Raw genomic sequence first — 19,349 nt, forward strand, 5'->3', positions numbered from 1 at the left:
GTGTTACCTTTGAGGAACAGGACTCAGTACCTGCCTGTAACCAGACTGCGTGCTAGGAGTGTGTCCATGTCTTTTCTCAACTACTGGACTGAGTTAAGTATGGGTGGTTTGTCCTCCACCTCATGGATGAAGAACTGGAGCCCTACAGGTATGAGAAGTCATTCATAAGGCTACCAGCTCCCCTGTGATTGGATGCAGGATTCAAAGCTTGGTGCATTTCACAGCAGTGACCCTATCAGTCTTGCAGTCTGTGATCTGTGCTTACTAAGTTACTCTGGAGCTTTGGGAACACAGAAAGCAAGAGTTGTGGGTGGGAAGAGGGCCCTCAGGGTGCCCTCTGGAGGCGGCTCCTGTGCTCCCTGCAAACAGAGGGAGGGCCCTGGCTGCTGGCTGCTGGCTGCCCCAGGGCTCTCCTGATGCTCGACCTCTCCTTTGAAGTTAACACAACCCCAGACCAAAGGCAGCTTTCCATTGTCATAGGTTAATCTTGGGCAAAGAAATAATCAGCTGTTAAACAAACAAAAATCTACATGTTCAATTTCATGGAACAATTTATCTCTTCCTTACTTCATTTTTCTTTCATTTAAAACTGAAAATCAATCCGTGTCAGGGCTTCTGTGCATTCTTGGAGTGATGGCATACTGCTTCCTACCAAAACACCTGTCAGACGGTAAAGCATATCAGTACAGCCTGGGCAGGGTCATGAACATTCGGAGCTCCAGGATCACCATGTGAGAAGACCCAGAAGCACCTGCTACCACATGTGTGCAGAGCCAGAGTGACCTTGACCTCCAGATCCCCTCTGAAAACTTAAGTACTTTCTGTTTAGTTATGATAGTCATTGTTATCAGCCATAGGTAGAGGGACGCTGGGTGGAGCAGAGGCCGGAGACATCCGATGCCTGTGTTCCTCCCAGAAGTCTCCAGTGAACAGCACAGGTGTGTTTGAATCAGATATCAATATAACATGGGAAGAGAAACTGGTGGTGAGGAGTAGGCAGCTGAGAGTGGTGACTTTAACCTTCTAACCAAGGTCATGCCAAGGTCGGAGTTCCGGGTCAAGGCGACTATGGAGGCAGAGTGTGTGCCTGGCTGCAGAGGGACGACTTGGTCTTCTCCATGTCACCCAGTGACATCAAGAAGAATTGAATGTATAATAAGTGTTCTCAACAGAGTTGGGAAAACATGATCCCCAGAGGATGCAGTGAATGCCTGGTTTCAGTCAGGCCCTATTTAGGTGCTAACTTCTGTCAGCCTTCACTTGCTAGTGGAATTCCAAGAAGTGGGAAAGCTCTGGGGTCCTCAGGAAAGGTCTTATCTAGCTGGCTAGTAACAGGGGGGCAGGGAACAGCACTGATGTTTCATGGACAAGGATTAGTTTGAGTGTGCTGCTGGTGAGACTCTCGTTGGGCCTGAAGTTTCTGCTCTGGGTTTGAACCCTAAAGTACCCAGCTGCACCCAGTGCCAGTGACCACTGCACCAAGCACAAACACATCTTTGCGTCTGTCCACTGGATGGGAGGAGAGTTCTGCTCCAGGTCCCTTGTGCACTTGTAACAATGTGCGTCAGTTCTCAGTCTTCTCTTGAGTCCCAAATTCGAACTGCTCCTAATTCCAGCAGAATAAGCACAAATTGTAGCCAGCGCTGATTCCAGTCTCCCCCTCAGAACGCAGGGTCTCCCCATGCAGTGCAGTGGGTGACTGCGCACCACAGCTGAGTGCTCTGCACTTGGCGCTGCTTACCCTAGGGAAATGCAGAGTCACAGGTCGTAACTTGGCGGCCTTATAAGTGAGCACATGGTCTGCATGTGCCCTTTAAATAATCAGATGGAGAGGGCATTAGAATCTCCACCTTATACATGGAAATAGAATCTCCAGAAGCTAACAGAACTTGTCCAAGATAAAGCTGGAGGATTTGGTGACCTAAGAACCTCAGCAGTATTCCCTGGAACTCTGGGTCTGACCCCCTCACCACTGAGAGGTTAGAACCCAGGATATGCAGAGCTCCGCGGTGGGGTCTGGCCTGGGGTCATTAACACTCCATTATTGTATTGTGCAGTATCCCTTGACCCACACTGTGCATAGACAGTGAAAATTTTAAAAGGGACTCTAGAATGAGGTTTGCCCTATGGACGTGAGAGAGTGATGGGTCTGTGGATTTATCAGAGCAGCTGAGACAGGGCGCGTTTGCAGCAGGGCAAGCGGTGAGCAAAAACCGTAGAAGGTGCTGACAGGGGAACAAAGCCCAGAGCTGAAGGGAGAGGAATGGGAGGGAAACGGGGAGATAGGAGGAAGTGAGATGAGACAGAAGGATCATACGGGGGTGAGTGGGGAAAGCCAGAGCAGTCCAGGACGTCACCTCTGCACCCACAGAGTGCGTGCCCTGAGTGAGGCTTGGGGCATGTCAAAGCCATTTATTTCCAGTTCTATGGTGAACATTTTTATCCTTCAAATCATTTTCTTTCAATGTGCTAAGATTATAGCCTTTAGCTAATGGTTTTCTCTCTCATTTATGCTCCTGGCATTTATAAGCATTAATTTTGCTGAACTGATATAGTAAAAATGTTCAAAATACCATTCGACAGAGCGTTTTAGTCTGACTACTCAAGTATAACCTGTAATCTTTTTCTTCTTGTGCTACACACACACACACACACACACACACACACACACACACACACAAACACACACACTTACACTGGTGTTTGAGGCTTTACATCCCTTTACCTGAAACTGTAGAAATTTCTTACATTTCTACTCAGGCGTACAATTTATCCTCCCCTCTCCCAAGAGAAGACCTGTGGCCCATCTATCCCAGTAAGGTGTTTAAATTGTAATATCATCTACAAGCCAAATTCAGATAATACCCGTCTTCTCTTAGCTAAATAATGATCCGCAATAACGAGCCAGGCTGGAATGGATACGAGAGAGGACGGGACAAGGGAGCCAGCCATGCATGCGGGATTGCGAGGAATTTTCTTTCAGCCTTTTATGGAATCAAGAGAGGAGGGGGTTTCTGCCACACCTGAAGTGCGTTGGGTAGAACTGGTGGTTGAAGCTTGAGGCAGTTGTCCCAGCAAATTAGCAAGCGAGAGACTAGATACTTGTGGTGCATCTAGCTGTGAGTAGAGAAGGGAAGTTGTAAAACAATCACCTTTGAGCAGGAGAGAAAAATACAAAGCTCCCAGGAAAATGCAGGGCTTCCAGCACTGAGAACTTGCCTGGAAACAAGGTGCATACCAGTTAGCACACTAACCCATTTTCATCATGGCGGGTTTAAAGTATGGCGTGTAAGGAGGTGAGAGACAACTGATGGAAAACGGCTTGGAGTTGGGATCATTGCAGGACAGAGGTGCAGGGATGTTGCAGTGGGTTGCGCAAGGAATTGGGACCATGGACAGCACCTGGGAAGAAGGCGAGAGATGCAGGGAGCCTGCACAGAAGAGATGTCTTCAGTTAGTGGACTGGAGCTACCAGCAGGTGAAATGGCAGTGCTAGAGCAGAAAGCTCAGCAGCTGCAAGTTAGTAAGCAGACTGGGTTTTGTCTGTGTAGAGGATGTGGTCCTGTCCAGTGGTAAGGTCTGAGGCAGGACTAATTAAGATAGCACGTGGAACATGCACTCAGAGGAGGGGTGCTAACTACCTTAGGGACCACCTTGGAGATCAGGTCACCTGGGTGCTTACCATTGTCACTGAAAGTTGTGGCTGTGGCCAGAGGCCTCTGTCACCACTGAATGGAAGGAGGATGTCAAAAACCTCAGAAAGACAGAAACAGAAAGGGCTCGCTGACAGTGTGGACTTCTGGTTTAGGGTTCTTGGGAGGAGAGAATATTCTCTGAAAGGAGCAGTACGCGGCATGGCGTATGCCTGCCTGAATTCAGTCTAGTGGTGCATAGCACACAGAGTCGGTCACTTCACAGGCCCAGAGAAACGCTCTCAGAGGTCGGCTGAATTCGGATTTGCAGAAAGGAAGGGCTTATTCAGAGTGGAGGTGTTACTGTCATATTGCCTGAGATGGAGAGGCTGTGGAGTGTGTTTGGATGAGGCAGGAGCTTTAGCCCCACTAGAGATGTTCCGGACCGTGGACAGACATCAGTTCTAATGAGAAGACTTGGCCTGGAACATGTGGGCTCCTTGCCAGGATTGTAGGAACAGAAACAGTAGGCACAGGAAATATGATCAGGAATCAGCTAATGGAATGACATCAAATTAAAGAGCTGCTGCACAGCAAAGGAAACAACCCAACGAAGAGACAGCCTACAGAACAGGAAACAAATGCTCAGCTACTCCTAGGTCAGAGAACTAATATCTAGCATATACAAAGAATTTAAAAAATAGAAATTCCTTCCAACGGTAAACAAATTAACCAATCAAAAATGGGCCAGTGGACTGAATGGACACTTTTAATCAGAAGTGCAAGGCCCAGGTGTACATGGAAAAGTTATTCCACATCATTAGCCCTTAGGGAAATGAAACCAAACACCTCTGAGATTCCATCTTACCCTCACCCATGGCTTTCATTAAGGACTCAGAAAAAACGGCAGTTCTGGTGAGGATGTGGGGGGAAGGAGTGTGGATGTCAGGGGTGAACCACCACTGTAGAAATCGGTACGGAAATTCCTCACCAGACTAAAGCTAGGAATTCCATCTGACCCAGCTTTATCTCTCCTGGGTATATTCCAAAACCAGTTAGAGACCTCATGATGTAGGAACCAAGCAGCACAACGCACAATAGCAAAGCTCTGAGAGCAGCCATGGCACCTGCCAATAGACAAAGGGATGGACAAAACTTGCTTTATGTATACACAATGGACTTTTTATAGCCAGAAAGAGGCATGCAGTAATGTCCTTTACAGGAAACTAGATGGAACTTGGGCAGAGAAAGATGTCAGACATAGTGAGTTACATACTGCATGGTTTCTCTTATGTGAGAAACCTAAAATGTAAGAGTAAAATACAGGCGATATGGGGTTAAGAACAAGGCAGTCTTGGTAAGGATGGAGCAGGGGCCCATGGGAGCAGGAGAGGGGACAGGATTGGAGGAAGGTAAAGTGATTGAAAAGGGTTGGGACATGATTTGTACACGCACCAGTTCCCCACAATGGGTAGAACTACAGTGTGTCTCCAGCACACATACAGTTTGACAAGGAGCTCACCGCGTGGAACCCGGCAGGCCCTCTCAGTCTCTTGGTTGTGGTGGTGTAAGGGCACAGGGTAGTGATATATTCCGCCTGTGTCCTCCTGGACTGGTGGTCTCGGTCAGTTGTGAAAGCTGAGGTGGACTTTGGAGGTGGCAGTGGGCAGTGGCCATCTTTCCCAGGGTGTTCAGTCCTGTAGGATTCTGGGAGTAGGCACCATGGCATGCAGAGTTTAGGGGGCTGCATTTGTCCCGATGCCCCTGACTATGAGCAGTTTGCAAGGCTGGAGGCTTTTGGCTAGGTGCTCAGAGCTGGGCCTAGACTCGGGATGGGAACCCGAGAGCCATCACTGTCCATTCCCGGTGCCTTCTTTCTCTGCTGGAGTGTGACCCGGACACGAAGCAGGCAGGCTCACTTGGAGGATCAGGGCCTGGCTCTGTTTTTCCGGAGGGAGCCCAGCCAGTGTCCAGACTGCATAATTCCCAGGAGTGGGAGCTCTGTCAAGAAGCAGAGCGCCCCCTGCAGGCGTCCAGGGCATAGTCATGAGCCTCAAGATGCTGCTCCTCAGGGCGACAGGGAGCAGCCTGGGGCTGGGGCTTTTGATTTCCGGGAGCCAGCGGTGCACAGCAATCTGACAGCCTGTTAGGGTGCCCACGCGAATCCCGATTTCCCCTTACACCAGGATCCTGCATTTGCTCCCAGCTTCTCATGAAATGTGCCCCGTAGTAGAGTGCAGGAGAATGATTCTCAAATCTAGCTTCACAGAGGAAGCAGCTGGAGGGTCAAGACTAAAATCTAAGTCCTGCCCAGAATAATCAAACCAGAGTCTCTGACACAGGGCAATGGTATGTTTCAAAGGTTTCCAGGATGGTGCTTAGGAGGAGCCCTGGTGGAGCTGAACTACGGCTCGGATTCTGGCCAGCACTTTGTGTGTAACAGGTGGGTCAGCTTTTGCCGCAGGCCTCTGAGACTTCTAAGAAGAATTTAGAGATGTTCCAACTCTGAAATGTAAAATGTTCCTAGCAATCTGTCGTTTCCGCCGAATGACCCCACCCATGAGTGTTCAGTCAACATGCAAACTGCGTGTGTTGTTCACAGCCTGTGTCATGGCGAGGCCCCATCCACGGGCAGGACTATAGCAAGGGATGGCTGCGGGTCCCTGGCCTGAGGGGCAAAGCGCCGCCCTCCTTGTCCCCAGTGAACAGTGAAGATTCACTGTGCACTGTCCTAGGAGGTAGACTATGACTGCGGGCAGGTGTGGGGAAAGCCAGGCTGCAGGAGCTCGGCCAGGTTCACTGGCGAAGCCCTGGGTGTGGGTCGGACCCCCTCCAGTGGACACCACATCCACACGGAGGCTCACGTGTTTCCTTCCTGGATGCTGCTTCAGGCCAAACCTCTGCAGACATCCTTCATAGCTGAGAAAATCCACAGATGGAATGACAGTTACTGCTGCCTGTTAGTTCAGAAATAAACCCTGGTCTGCCCAGCCCTTCAGTCCTTACCCCTGACGTGTTAGTGTAATTTAATTAGTTCTGTGCTGGGTGAGGTCATTAAATGTAGGTCCTGCTGGAGACCTGTTAGTGAGTTCTGCATAGAGGCGTGCATGGGGCCAGAAACAGCTGAGCTCTTTCTGGACATTAAGAATTTTCTCCTTAGGGTCATGCTAGGCAGCAATCTCCTGCAGAAGGCATTTTGTGATAGTGGTATGGAAGGGACACATGTCTACAGAAGTCTTTTTAACATTGAATAACAGATTGGCCATATATCCAATACAGTTAAATGAATCTTGGATATATATATATATATATATATATATATATATATATATTATATATCTTTTTTTTTTCCTTTCCCTTAGAACCAAATTTGGAGACATTCTTGCCATTCCTTTCATCCTGAGATCAAATAGTAGAAAACAACAACAAAACCACTCTGTTTCTGAAAGCCTCCCTACTCCCTGTACAAGCGCGGAGGGCAGGACTGGTATTAGCACCACCGCTGTTCAGATGAGAGCACTGAGGCTGTAACCTCGTGAAGTCGAGGCCTGAAAATACCGCGCCTCCGTCATTGCCTGGGAAGTGGCACAAGTGCCCTCGGTGCCCGGCTCAGTTTGTCTGAAACTTTCCTGCTTCCTCTTTACCCTGCATCAGACCAGCTTTCTTGTTCTAGTAAAATCTGTGCCCACTAATTCTAGGGCTCCCCCAGCCTCTGTCCTTCTGCCCTGATCACACACTTTGTTTTTCCTTGTTTTGAATCTATCCTTCCTTTTGTAGATCTTTTTCAAGCTTTCCTTTCCTCTTCCAGCTGTGTAGTGAAACCCACAGGCCCCCGGCTCCTTGGGCAGGTGTGGGACTGTGCTGCCATGCTGAGCAGGTTTGTCTCTCACTCTGGACACCCCTTTTTCTTGGCTTGGAATCCTGACCTGCTTGATTATGCTTGTGTCCTGTCCTGGCCAGCACACCGCACACAACTGCAGGACTGCATCCCAGGCGTGATTTTAATGTTTGCTTTGGGGGCACACCTGAGGAGGGGTTAATGGTGAGACTTCAGTCAATGCCGTAGGCCAGGGAAGGGCCACCGGCAGCGGTGACCTCGTGTTCCCTGTGCGTGGAGCCGCTGGAGTAACAGCAGCCCCGTGCCCCTGACAGTCTCCCTCTGCCCGTCTACGCCTCTCTCAGCTGCCTCTTCCCCTCACCGCCAACTCCTCGGAGATACCCTTTGTACCGGGGCTGTGACTTTCTCACAGTACACTTTCCTAGCAATCCTTTTAAAGAATTCTCCTTCCCACATTTCTCTGATACTATTTCCTCTAAGAAATTCAATGAATAAATTTACAAGTTCAGTAATCCTGTCTTCGTTTTCTTCGGGTGCTAGTCACTATTGGATCCAGTCTTTCTAGAAACTCTCCTCTGCCTTAATTATTCAATGTCACTTTAGCTCCTGATGGGAGGCGTTTATGTAGAGGCATGGAAAGTTCTGAGCTTTCACAGTGACAGTTAATTCTTCCTAATGACTCCATCTTTCCAGCTCTGATCTGCCTTCTGTCCTCCTACACGTGAACACAGCCGGAATCTTCTGCCTTTGGGTCTTTCCTGGAAGGGCTCTGGAGAGTTCACCCCCTTACAGGAGTTCAGCGCATGTACTGTGTGAACACACTGCACATCTCTGTCTGCAGCCGCCTGCGTGGTCTTTCACTTCTGTCTCTCCCATTGCTCATCTGCAGTGGGAAACCCTCCTGGAACCCGGTGGTGACAAGCTCACCATCGCTTCTGCTTGGGAGTGTTACTGCTCAAATTTTCCCAAATTCTCCATCATCTAGACACTGTATGTTAGATTAGCCAGCTGTAAAAAAAACATCTCCTACTTTAGGACAATGCTTGTCAAACTCCAGGGGCATCCAGTGAGGCCACCGTGTGAGGCTGCAGGCTACTGGCTGCCACTTCAGTAGCTCTTGCTTGAGAACTTCGGGGCAGAGCTCTGGGGTTTGTGCTGCTTACAGGGCTCCAGGAATCTGTGGCCCTGGGTCACTTAAAGCAGGAGTCTGCATCCAGCTCGAATTAGGCTCAAGCCCTAAATTTACAGTTTAGTGTATGAGTCATGGGGCATCAGTAGGTGTCTCCATTTTTCAAATTCTTCTTCTCTAAAGTGGGGATAGCTGAAGTATTTACCTTACATAGGTTTTGCAAAAACAAGCAAACAAAAGAATTAACTCAGATGGTACAGTGACTTCAACAGCCAAAATCTGTGAGCTGTAATAGCACAGCGTTTCCTCCTCTGTTGGCTTCCTCCCTCCTGATGACCCTGTATCAGCTCCCCTGTCCTGAAGTCTGACTTCCTGCCCTGTCCTGGATGGGCCTGAGTGTGTCATCTGATTCTAGAGGCTGCCAGCCAGCAGATTGGTCCTGTCACCATTGCTCTGTCCCTGCCTCTCCCAGCACCTGTAAGCATTGTAAATAGTTTCCTTCTTTGCTCAGAAAGTGAATTTCCAAAGTATGGGAAGGATGTAGGACTTTTCTCAGACCAGGGACGCCTAGCCTATCTACCCATTCTTTACACTGATCTATACTCCACATTTTCCAGAATCTACATTCTTATAAACGCACCTCTGTGCTTCCCCACTTTCATGACTTTTTCTGTAATATCCATTTCAGATGATATATCTGTCTCTTCCTTACCACAAGGGAGAATCAAATTCATTCTTTATGCTGGATCAGCTTTCCTTTGACTTTCAAAGTCATGGTAAATCAGTTTTATTCTTCCTGACAACACCTACTGGTGATAGTTGCTTAGGGATGTGACAAGAATTCTAGGGCCAAATCTACCTTAGGAAATGTGATGGATTAATTAATGGTCACCTTGGGCGGGAGCACCTAGCTGAACTGAGTCAACATGGTTCTAGGCATGAAAGGTCCACGTGAGGATGGTTGCTAACTGTATACATGGAGAACAGGTGGGGCGGATTTCTTGTTGCTGGTTTCTTAGGAGAAGCTTAGTCGTGGCTGGTTCTCCTGATAGGACCCTGGCCATTCCCATTAGCAGAGGAGATCTGCTCTGCCCTACTTCCGTAGTGACTGTTGTTCTCTTCAGGGAGCTCTGGCCTTCGCCTTTGCCTTGAGCATTGCTTCCTGGCTCCAGTGCTGATTCCTCTGCCTTCTGGCATGGATCCTTCACCCTGATGAGTGGGCAGATTTCCTGGCTTCCACCACTGGCCTATTAGGTTTTGCAGTGCAGATCCTTGATACAAACGTGCAGGAAACATTTCCATGGACTCCTGGCTTCCAGCCGGACTTGTGCAGGACATTGCTGTAGGGTCCCGGCCCTCAGCTGGGTTCTTTGGGTCTCTAGCATGTAGACAGATCTGTGCATTTGACTTTGTGAGTGAATAGTATAAGATAATCATAGAAACTTACATGTCCTGTATTGGATTTATTCCCTTGAAACCACTGACAGGGTCAGTGAACAGTGCCTGCTCTGAGAGCAGACGGACCACTGGAGGTGCCTGCATCAAATGTTGTTTTCCTTGTCGTGTTGTCTGTTTTACCCTGGCTGTGCTCAATCCATTCTGGAAAATTCGCAAGTAGCCCTGAGCTATCAATTGAGGATTTGAGGTTTGATCTGGATTATTATAACTAATTTCTCCATCTGCCTTCCAAGATGAGAGATAACCTTCCACCAGAGAACACTGTCAAGCAGATCAGAACACACAATGAAAACCAAGCCTCACTACCTAGGTTAAGAAAGCAATGTCTAGATCAAAGAATTATACTTTTTTATCATGGTGGCTGCAGGCTTGGGGGTGACTCTTGGATTTTGAAACACAAAAGTCCACATAAAATGCTCCTAAAAGAACCGGAGAAAACAAAATGTACTTGAGGATAGCTATGTCTGGAAGACCCTCAGTGTGAAGAACTCCAGCTTTTTGATGCGCGGTCCAGCTCCACTGTCTCCTGGCTGCTTAAGTTGGGCAGTAAATTACTCTGCCAAGCTTCAATGTTATTATTTAAAAACAGCTACTATCCTAATTGAAGGAAGATGTGTAGGGACGGTCCCTGGATTACCATGGTCCTATTTATTCTTCTGGACAGTGTTGCAAAAGTGATTTGCATCCCACAGAGCTGGCACTTTGAAAGGTGACCTTCTTGGGCCTAGGATGTGCTCTAGAGAACTTTCCATGCTGGACAGCAGCCTTGACCTAGAGCTCCAAGCCAAACACAGGGTCACAAAGATGTGCAGAAAACACTTGGCGGAGCTCTTGTGTGCTGTTTTGCTGAAGTGTGATGTTTCCAAGGTTAGGGGTATGGAATGCAGTTTTGATTTAAGCTATTGTCAACTGAGGATGGATTTATTGGGGTGCAACTTTATGGGACTGCATTCATTCAGAGCATTGATATACAGTATGTCAGACTTTGGGTGGGATTTGTGTCAATAAATTGTAGTTATTCTTCTGAATACTCCATGACATAACAATTTAGAAAATACCTTTAAAGTTATTAAATCTCTTTGCCTCTTAGCATTTATCCTTACTACCTTCATGTTTAAGTTAAAACCCATAATATGATGAAAGATCACCACGGTTAAGCATTCTGTAACAACCTTAGGTACTAATTAATGAACTCTGATTGGAATCATGTGGACAGTATTGAAGCCTCCTTGTTTTTCCCCCAGCAATGGGCACAGTGCTAGTGTGAGGGTGGTGCCTTGGTGCTCTGGTATTTCCTGCATCAGATTTAGAAGAGGATTAGTGTGGACCGTATGAATAGTGCTACTTCTTTCTAAGAAAATGTATTCTTTTATATTAACATGACTTAGATATTTTAGGTCATCTTTCTTCTTTCCTGAAAAATATTTCTGGATGTTTCCTGGGGTAACAGTCTGTTCTAGAAAGGAGGGACATAATGGTGTACAGAAGAGATGAGCCCACTGGTCTTATGGACAGCATTACCTTTGGGAAATCCATCTTTGTCAAAGAATGAGCAAACAAGCCACATGCAGGGTTAGATATTGGTGTTTTCTGTGAAGGAAAAAATGATGTTGTAGAGTTAACCAGAGTGAGGTGTGGGTGATCATTTGTGGGTGGTGGAGTAAACTCTGACTGTGTTTGAGCTGATGCCTTCATAGTGATAACTAGTCATGGCCAAAGAAGATGGTTCCAACCCTCCAAGTAGAAAGAGGAGTGAACTGATTTGCATGAGGGTGGAGGAAGGGGTGAGTGAGGGAAGGTTACTGAAGGCTGAGGCTGGGCAGGGGGATTGCTGGGTGGGTCGAGGAGGGACTGGAGGTTCACCAAGAAATCTGTACTTTGTTTGGTACAATGGGAAGACAGTCGAACATTATAAAACTAGTAGTGAGAAAAGCATTATTTTACAGCTGTGCACAAGCATTTGATAAAGCATACTTTGGCTAGTTACATTAACAAAGTGGGTGATCACCTATGACTTGTTTTGTAGGTTCCCTTTTTCTCTCATTAAAAAATGCATAGAATGTTCATTCCTGGTCTCTCGTCCCAAGGCGGCTTGCAGGGCATCGCCTGGCGTGGCTCAGCCCATCCTGGTTTTTGACACAGATTTTCACTTGGGGCCTGATGTGCTCTGTTATTTTTGTCCTCTTCTCCCTAATGATACTGAATCCTCCTTGTATTTATGCCTTTTATGAACCTCAGAAGAAACTAATATGGAGATTTTGATGGACGGCCTCTGTGGTCTTCGGTTCCCTAGGTCTTCCTTTAGGTTTGCTGTGACCTTCGGACGGAGGGCTCCATGAGATTCTGCCGTAGTCCAAGTGCCGGGAGCACAGAGCTGTCACCTGTGCTTGTCATCTGCTTGGGGGCTGTCGTGACTTCACAGTTGCCTTCCGCCTCCAGGTTTTTAAGTTGAGGTTGAGTTTCAATTTCTCCTCCCAACTTTGGCATTCTCGCTCTTTTATAAGAAGTATTTCCAACTGCTGTGCAGTTATTCCTTGCTTTGTTGGCTGTCTCTATTTGTTTTCTGCAAGTCTGCATTGTTCTTCACTCTTCCAAGTGGGTGAGCTGCTGTGTTGATCTCCTGCCCTGCGCCTCCAGCCCTTCCATGCATCAGGCTTTGCACGGCTTCTTAGGCATATTTCTGCATATTCCTCTCAGACTCTGAAGACTCTCGGTAGAGCAGACGCCACGGCCGAGCTATGGTCTGGTGCCAGGAAAACACAGCAGTGATGGTTTATTCATAATTTTTCCTTTGCCTGGCAAAAACCTTGTTAACTTATTTTTAATTTTCCTTAAGTAGCTACATTATTTTAGTATGCCTTAGGGCTTTGGAAACATTTTTTTTCAATTTAAAATGAATATGATTCAATTTTATTAATTATAAACCATAGCATTTTAATGGGTCCTTGGAAACTGCCATCAACGGAAAAAAATATATGAAACAATATTTTGAATGAACTCTTGAAGTCTCTAAAATACAGTGTGCCTAAATCCCATTTTAAACATTTTCCTTAATATGTTTATAATATGTGGCTCATTTTAAAATGCTATTTTTAAATTCAGAGAGTGAATGTTCAGAGAATAATAGCTATTAAGAAAAGCATTTAAATAAGAGGTACTAATAAAGGAGGTCGCAACACATTCATAAAATTTCACAGATAAATGCTACAAGTTGTTCTTTGCTTTGGAAAAGACGGTGATTAGTTCCTCTAGAAAGAACAAACCTTGTTGGTGATAAACATGAGACAGACTTTGACATGTTTGAGACATCTTTTTCTAGCCTCCCACCAGTCTTAGCGTAATACAGGTAGTAACTGAAGTTAAAATGACCAGGTTCTACCCAGAAGAATGAAGCCTTAGAAATAGTCTAACCTTTTTTTTTTTTTTTTTTTTTTTTGTACCAGGGATTGAACTCACAACCTCACATTTGCCAGGCAGTTGCATAATGCCGCTGAGCTAAATCCCTGGCCCTAGTCCAGCCTTTTTGGAAAACAAGTCCAATTGTGATTTTTTCCTCTAAAGATGATAGCAAACTATGGTGGCAGAATATCTCAGACAGTGTTCCCGGTGATCACAGAAGCCTCCTCCCAGGAAGTTCAAGATTGGTGGGGAAGGCCTGGTGAACCCAAGCAAATCTGGCAACTTTCCTCCAATTCTGAATTTATTAAGGAAAGAAATAGTTTGTTGTCATAGTTAGAATCATCATTAGATTTCACTGAAGCTATCCATCTTAAAATTCCACCGTGGCGTGACTGAGAGATAAAATCCACTGACAATGACTCTGATATAATTGTGTTCAATTTATTCATGAGCGAAAAGATAGGAATACCATGAGAAGTACAGATTATAAAAAGTCCATTTAAAATTTAAGAAGCATTCATTCATGCCATTGTTTTAGAAACTCTTTCTGATGGAATATTCTAGTGCACAGTCTTTGGCCCTGTTGGGGATCCAAATCCAAATCCAACTGGTAATTAGTGTAAATATTAAAATTACAATCTCACTGTATTTCTTAAATAGATTTAGTGTGTGTATGTTATTGTCTTCATACACTGATGGTAAGCGCCTGATAAGCTTTATCTGTCCACCCATTCTGCCCTGCAGTGGCCAATTAATGTCTCACTTCTGATGTGAGACAGAAAAATAAGTCTCTTGCCCAGAATGCCAGTGCAAGGGTCAGGCTGGAGCCCCTGACAGCAGAGCCAGCCCAGTGCTGCCCGGGTGCTGGCCGTGCAGCCCAGCCTCTGCTCTTTCCTCTGAGCTCAATTCTCCTGCAGTGCAGTCCATCCTCTATGCAGTTCTTCCTCTGGCTTCATTTGTCGTGATGTGCCTGGAAGATCAGTGTTGCTTTCTCTCTAGAAATTTCACTTGGCGTAGATGAAAACCCTCCACTTTCTCCAGGTTATATCTCCTTTCAATGTGTCTGAACCGTCCCAATGTCTCAATTTTCAAGATTCCATCCATTAGTGAAGCACGTCAATGTGTAATATTAATTTGCATGAGCTAGAAGTAATTAACAAAAGCTATTGTATCTGTCTTGCTCAGTGACAGGGAGCTCAGCTAGTCACTCAAGGGCCTGGGTTGGAGCCTCAGCACCACAAGAAACCAGCAAAAGTGAAACAGATGCAGCTATTTAAATACAGAAATACCTGAATAACCGTTGGCCAGAATGCTGGGAGGCTGGGTGGATGCGAGGCTATTCCTGTGTCCCTCCAGCAAATATAACTGTCACGCTCTATTTTTAAAACATTTTTGTACTTGAAATAAAAATGTAGGTTGTTCATACGGTTAAAATAAAACAGTTCAAAAAACAAAAGCTTTGCAAATAAAGAGCAGAAAAAGGGATGAAGGGCACAGCTGTAACCCCCAGAGTCTGGGCTGTGCTCTTCCCCGAGTTTGGGGGGGAGCTGCAGACGTGGTGTGTATTTCCCACCCTCTCTGCGTGTGATCATTATAAAGAAATCAAACATCTTGAGATGTGACTGGTATTAGCTCATTATATGTAAAGAAAATGCATCTTTAGGAGCTAGATTTTTCCAGTGTGTTGAATGTGAGATGCTTCAACGTTGAATTTAGGAACAAGACCTAAATATAACTTATCCTTGTGGAGATGCTGTAAGTCCCATAAGACTTATGCAAGGAAAATGATCACTTAACATATGATACTATTAAGGGTTTAATATGCAAATATTTTAAAATGTGAGGAATTTTTCAATATGTTTATGCACTGTCTACATAATTCAATTTTAACTAAGAAGATAAGCTAATAACAAAGTCCATTTTATTCATTCACAATTTTTTATATCACAAAAAAGTACCTAAACGTGACAGATATATATGGGCAGTTTGCCCCAATTCTCATGTCAATCCATTAACTTAAAATTATAATGTAAACAGTAAATATAATCTAAATACCTGCTCACATTTCTTTAAAACATTGATGTACTTTTTATTTAAATGAAATGCTACTCTACAAAAGTTGAGTAAATTGATTCTAAATATTTTAAGTTAGCAATATGCTTCATGAAAAGGGACTTAAACAATGACAGGAAATGAAGTTTTATGCTTCCACTGGTTACCTTGCATAAATGACTGATTTTTATAAATCTTTGTCTCCAAGGAGGTGCAAAAGAACTCAGTATAACTTTTAACATGATTTTTCTTTGCATTGTTACAAATATTATACAGGATTATACAGAATAATGCAAATCAGTATTTTATGTTAGGGCACAAGAGTTTAGAAAAACCTAAACTGTAAGCAGAGGCATATACCATATTTTTATCATCATTGCACAGTGATACAGGAACTTGTAGAGCACAATTTCATGAATTGGTTTGAACAAATATTTACCATGGGATCATTGGAGACAGAAAAGATGCTATATTCATCTTTAAATCTGCCATGCTTAGCACATAATGCAAACACTTTTAGTAATGAATACTCAACATATTTTAATTGAATTTTATTGTATAAAGCACAAATGTGTGATATCAAACTCCTAAAACTTTTCTGTTAAGAGAACAGGGCATTTCCTTCCTGAACTTTAGGTTAAACTTACAACAGAACAATTTATTTTGTTCTAGTAGATATTTCATCTCTTGTTAGAAGATGAGATCACCATCCAGTTTAGATGATTTAAATCTCAGGTGCTGCTGGGCAGCTATTTTAGACTTTCCTTTTGAGCTTCTTTCAAATTGCTTACTAAGAGACATTTTCATTACGAGCCTATTTGTATTTATCTTTTTGAGACCCTAAATAAAAGGGCCTTTATGTGATTAATAAATGTATTTTTGGTTAGTAAAATAAATGGAAAAATGTGCATGGCTTTAAGTAAGGAGCATTAACTCATAACAGAGTGTTCTGGTGTGACTGCAAGTGTAGGATAGCTCACAGTTACAGTATGGGCCTCAACGCCCCTGTACAGTCTTGTGGGTGCGAGGGTGAGCTTTGGGAGGTGACTGGCTCCGGGGTGCTGTGTTCCATCAGTTGTTGCATTCAAAGCTGCTTATGCTCTTTAAAGGCGAGGCCTGGCTGCAGATGGCCCCAGGGGTGTGACCTGAGGTATTCTTATCTCTGCTCCTCCCTTCTTTTTCTCTGTTCTTTCTGATCATCCTGGGCTGAACCACTTTCCCCTGTTTTGTCCTTCTACCTTGCTGTTTTTCTCCCAGACTTGGCTAATCATGCACGAACAGATCCTGCCGAAACCGTGAGCCAAAATAAAAGATGGTGAGTGTGGGTAATTTGCCCCATCAACAAAGTTACTGAGGCACCACCCAGATAATTGTACTGCAGAGAAGGTTAGTGATCTGGCAAGTTATCGGTTACACTTTTAGGGATGAATCACAATTATTTTACTTTCAGATAATCCAGGAGTTAATACACATTAATATACATTAGTTGCAAATGGTCATTGAGAACCTCTACTTTGAGAATAGCCACGATTCTGTTCTTCTAACTAGGAAATGAGGCAAAACTGAAGGCCTGGCCGCAGTGGACTTCCCTTCCCTGGCTGTGCACTGGCTGTGCCCATCTTTATCACCCAGGGCCTGCATTTCCAGCCTGTTGTGGACACCGCTGTTTGAAGCTGGTCTGGCTACATAACCGCATCACGGTTGCTATGACTTACCAGGGGGCACGCAGTATTTCACCCAAAGATGCCCAGATTTGTTTTCCCAGAATGTATTTTTTATGGTCTAGCTGGATTCCAGCCAGTATTAGCAATAAGAACAGATTTTTTTCCTTCACCAAGATTCCAGAAGTGCCTCAGGTTCCTGTTGTGAGGAGCGGTAAGCAGGAAGGAGCAGATGGCTCTGTTCTCTCTGTCTTCGCAGGCTCCCTAGATGATGGCCTTGATGTTCTGCAATGTGATTTCTTATTCTAATACATTAAGTCTTCAGTAGGCTCAGCGCACTCCAGGGCATGCCTTTGAGGCAGAGGAGCGGAGCTGAAATCATGGCACCACACTTCCATGAGCACGAAAATGAGCAGGATGGAAATGTATTAAGGTTTGGGGGATGGAGACGAACTTGCCCATATGTTTAAGGGAGGATTCACACCAGGGATACCCAAGCTTTAAGGGAGTGGACAGTTTAAGTAATAGGCTGTGCATTTTTCTCCTCCTCAGTGTTTTGTCCTGAGTGTGTTGCACTGGGCAGCAGAGCATGGCACTTTGCACCCCTGAGGCCCTGCATCCCTTCCCAGGAATGGTCTTCACTCCTCTCTGATCTCCCACTGCAAATGCCTTCCAGCAGGTGGCTTTCTGCTTCTGAGAGCAGAAGCCTTCTCTTTTCGAGGTCTCTGTAGCCAGAGCCATGGGAGCAAAGTGGCTGAGCAGCTTTACTCTGGGCTGTTTAACAAACTGACATAGGACCCATGCCAGAGCGACCTGAACTAACAAGCTGGTTTTGACGGTAGCTGAAAAGACTGGGATTTAGCTCTTGGTCTCATCCTCTTCTTGTACAGCCCTGGCCCCGATTGTACCCACTGCTTTGTGTTCTGTGTGGGCCAGGCAGTTGCTGAGAGCTCACGTTGCCTAAGGCATAAGAAGTGCTGGCGCCTCTGCTTGGATCACTCCCTTCTCCCATTGCCTTGACCACAACTGTGTGGTCCTTGCAGGGCCGAGGTGCTTCCCCAGGATACCTGGCTTGTCCCCTCACCTAGTTAGCTGTCTGACTTGGCACCCTCACGTTGCACCCTGTGTGTCTTCTGCAGTGGTACCCAGCACAGGTTCATACAGCCTTTTATTGAAAATGTTGTCTTCCTTGCAAGACCAGCTGTGTGGAGAGAGGAGCCAAGTCCGGCTTTCTTGCTGCTGATCTGTCAGAGCCAGCTCAAAGGCCAGCAGAGAGACATCCACAAATAGTCATTTCATAGTGAAGGGAGGGCTGGGCTCCTTTTTTGGAGATTCATTTGCAAACCAAGGCTTCTCTGCAGCCAGGCACATGCTGGCCATGTGACTCCCTGCTCCTGCTCAGAGGGGGCTCCTATCAGGCCAGGCCCTGCTGAGAAGGACCATGGATCTGGCAGGCTACTGACTTCTTTGGATTCTTTTCTTAAAGTTTACCTGGAAAGAAGCTATAAAGAAAGCTGTGGATTCTTTCTCCCAGAATCCACATAGACAATAAAGGCATTTATCTAAATAATGTTTTGGCTTCACACAACATCAATAAACACTTCGTGGAGATTAAACTGACTGAAAACCTTTTATACTTGTCAACTGATTTCTGTCGGCTGAGTTGATTTTCTTTAGAAAGAATAAAAACGTGAAGTTGTTTTGCATTAATGCATTTGGGGACGGTAAGTGATTTTCCTTAAATCACATTTTCCTGACAATGAACATGGAGGAAAAGATTATTAAAACTGATCTCTGGCAATGTTGTTTGCATACCTCCAAACAAATACTCGGGACTGCCTTTGTCGGTGAATGCCCGGTGCTGGTGTGATTGATGAATTATAATTAACCTTGGCAACATGCTTTACACCGTAACTAGATCAATCGAAATTAGTTATCCTGAGAGACGGTAAACTAGCTTCTCTCCTCAGCTTCCTGCAATGAGTAATGGCCTTTTCTTGGAAGAGTTCTCAAAATACAGAAAGGGAATGCTTGGCTATTGAATCTACTTCTCAGAGAAAGTGAGAGGTCAATGGGGTTGAAATTACCAATCTTGGAGAGGAATCTGCACTCTGGTCTAGGGATGTTCCCTCAGCAGGGCCGAGTGGGCACGGGAGCATTTTGGGCAGCTGTGAGGCAGA

General features: G+C 45.4%; 1 protein-coding gene across 10 annotated transcripts in view; it reads left to right on the forward strand.

Annotated features, from left to right (window-relative positions):
* The window catches only part of Nrg3 (neuregulin 3), a 956,071-nt gene that overhangs the window by 323,413 nt on the left and 613,309 nt on the right, over positions 1-19,349 (forward strand). The window lies entirely within an intron of this gene.

The sequence above is a fragment of the Cavia porcellus genome, unplaced genomic scaffold, assembly GCF_034190915.1.
Source record: "Cavia porcellus strain 051 isolate PalLab524CR breed Dunkin Hartley unplaced genomic scaffold, mCavPor4.1 scaffold_23, whole genome shotgun sequence".
Lineage (NCBI taxonomy): Eukaryota > Metazoa > Chordata > Mammalia > Rodentia > Caviidae > Cavia > Cavia porcellus.